Source organism: Octopus bimaculoides, chromosome 25 (assembly GCF_001194135.2).
Source record: "Octopus bimaculoides isolate UCB-OBI-ISO-001 chromosome 25, ASM119413v2, whole genome shotgun sequence".
Classification (NCBI taxonomy): Eukaryota; Metazoa; Mollusca; class Cephalopoda; order Octopoda; family Octopodidae; genus Octopus; species Octopus bimaculoides.
Genome location: NC_069005.1, coordinates 8,107,876 through 8,110,849, shown reverse-complemented (window position 1 = coordinate 8,110,849; position 2,974 = coordinate 8,107,876). Strand labels below are relative to the sequence as shown.

At 38.0% G+C, this 2,974-nt stretch overlaps 1 protein-coding gene across 1 annotated transcript in view; it reads left to right on the top strand.

The window, feature by feature from the left end:
• The first annotated feature begins 803 nt into the window (after nucleotides 1–803).
• The window catches only part of LOC106876355 (peroxisomal targeting signal 1 receptor), a 113,562-nt gene continuing 111,391 nt past the window's right edge, over nucleotides 804–2,974 (top strand). Inside the window, exon 1 of the mRNA XM_052976824.1 lies at nucleotides 804–1,511. The gene's annotated coding sequence lies outside the window, so the exon portion shown is untranslated. The remainder of the gene's footprint in view (nucleotides 1,512–2,974) is intronic.

Genomic DNA, 2,974 nt, shown 5'->3' with positions numbered 1-2,974 from the left:
ACCCCGAAAGGATGAAAGGCAAAGTCGACCTCGGCGGAATTTGAACTCGAACGTAGCGGCAGACGAAATACTGCTAAGCATTTCGCCCGGCGTGCTAACGATTCTGCCAGCTCGACACCTTAACATGCTAATGATTTTGTCAGCTTGCCACCTTATCAACAACAACAACAATAATAGTGATTGTCATCAAGTGGGTCTTGAATTATTAGTAGACAATTGGAATTTGGTTAAGGTTTTATCTTTTTGTCAGATTCTCTAAAAATTCCTATCATAGCTACATACGTTCACAGCTTGTATAAGCGTTAGATTTGTTGATGACGTAACTCCATCTACTAGCAGAAAACCACCAGAAAATTGCTAAATATTTACACATTTGTGTAATTTTTCTGATGTATTACGTCTAATTTTCTTTATTGATCTTGTAAAGGTATAATACATATATTTATATATAATATTTATTAGCTTGCTTGGTGAGTCAAAGTTGTTTATATTTTATAAATAAACTAATGAACGTATATATTTGTTCTTTAACTTGTTTCAGTACTCTTACAGTATTACATGTGGCCATACTGGGGCACCACCTTGAATTTTTTTTTTTTTTTTGCCAAATGAACTGACCCCAGTACTTACTTTTTTTTATCAGACCTGGTATTTATTCTATCATTCCCTTTTGCCAAACTGCTAATTTATGGGGATGCAAACACACCAACATTGATTGCCAGGCAGTGGGGAATGGGAAGAAACACAGACGCACACACACATAGATATCTATATATATATATATATATATATATATATACACACAACAGGCTTCCTTCAGTTTCCGTCTACCAAATCCACTTACAAGGCTTTGGTTGGCCTGAGGCTATAGTAGAAGACACCTGCTTAAGGTGTCCTGCAGTGGGACTGAACCCAGGGCCATGTGGTTTGGAAGTAAGCTTCTTACCACCAAGACTCTTGTTCCTCTCCTATCATACTTTTGCATCTCAACACTTGGCATAGGCCACCTCCTACAGTACTACATCTCTGCCTCAATAATGGGGTCTTGTCTTGCAAGCTACTTGGCCACCTCACTAGAACTAGTGAAATGAAAAAGCACCCAGTACACTCTGTATTAGGAAGAGCACCCAGCCATAGAAACCATACCAAAACAGATATTCTTTTCTACTCTAGGCACAAGGCCCGAAATTTTGGGCGAAGGGGGCCAGTTGATTAGATCGACCCCAGTATGCAACTGGTACTTAATTTATCGACCCCCAAAAGGATGAACAGCAAAGTCGACCTCAGTGAAATTTGAACTCAGAACGTAAAGACAGACGAAATACTGCTAAGCATTTTACCCAGCATGCTAGTGTGTCTGCCAGCTCGCCACCTTCAAACAGATATTGGAGCTCAACACAGCGCTCTGAACTGACAGATCTAGTCAAACCATCAAACCCATGTGAGCACAGAAAATGCAGAAATCAGATAAATCCACTCAAAATTTCAAGACCCTTAATTGCAGAAATCAGGTAAATCCACTCCAAATTTCATTACCTTTAATTACAGAAATCAAGTAAACCTACTCAAAAAAAAAAAATTTTTCATTTTCCTTAATTGTGGAAAGCAGTCATATATATTAATCTATCTTTTGTTGAGGAATGTTATGTTCAAAACTAATTTTCATTGAGATATCAAGTGTACTGAAGCAGCATGACTTGCAGAAAACCCCAGTTCTATTTGTTTTGGCAGGTATTTAACATCATTACTAGAATAACCAGGAAATTTAATTTTACAGTTAAAGAACCTGTTGGTGATGATGATGTTAACAGTAGTACAAAATTGATTCTAAGATTGACAACGTGTGCTGATATAATCTTCAGCAATGCAAATTATACTCAAATACTGATCAAATATGTAGATATAATACAGTTTAGTCATGTAAAATATCAAATACTAACCTTATGAAGAGAAAGTGTATCTTTTCTGTTTTCTTTCTTTGAACTTTTCAGTTAAATATATTTCTTTCAGATACGTAATGTAGTAAGAGGTGCTTGAGTGCCAACTAAAATGTGGTACACTCGAGCAAATGAACATAGAAATAATAAGTGGTACTTAATTGCTTTGGAGTTGGGTATGTTGCGGGGGATGAGTGAGCTAATGACATACAACTGCTAATATTTTTGCTAGAAAAATGAAATAATAATTTGCAACTCCTTCTGAACTTGTGTTGGCTCTTAAGATGTCTTCATTTGAACATTGTACTGTGTAATGTCTGTTATATGTATATGTGATTGTATGCATGTGTATGTATGTGTGTGTCTATATATATATATGCACACACACACATCTCAAAAGTAAAGACACCCACCTCATTACACCATTGTAGCGGTGCACAAACTACTTATCAATATGATAACCAAACAGATTAAATCCTTGAAAACTGCACAAAGCATGTCTACTAAATACCAGATTTAGTATTTAAATGCATCGAATGACGTTGTTTCGAGAAACAAATCTTGGTTAAAAAAAAAAAAACGTGGCGTCTATTTACTTCTCTTTTTTTTTTTTTCCGCCCTTTTAAAGCCAAGCCAGGCTCATGGGCCCGGTTTCCCAGTTTCTGTGGCGTATGTGTGTGTGTCCCCACAGCTAGATGGGATGCCAGTCCATCCCAGCGTTACTCAAGAAACAGGAAGAAAGAGTGAGAGAAAGTTGGGGCGAAAGAGTACAACAGGGGTCGCCACCACCCCCTGCCGGAGCCTCGTGGAGCTTTTAGGTGTTTTTGCTCAATAAACACACAAAACGCCTGGTCTGGGAATCAAAACCGCGATCCTTCGACCACAAGTCCGCTGCCCTGACCACTGGGCCATTGCGCCTCCACATATATATATATATATATGTGTGTGTGTGTGTGTATATGTGTGTGTGTATATGTGTGTGTGTGTGTATATGTGTGTGTGTGTGTGTGTGTGTATATGTGTGTGTGTGTGTGTGT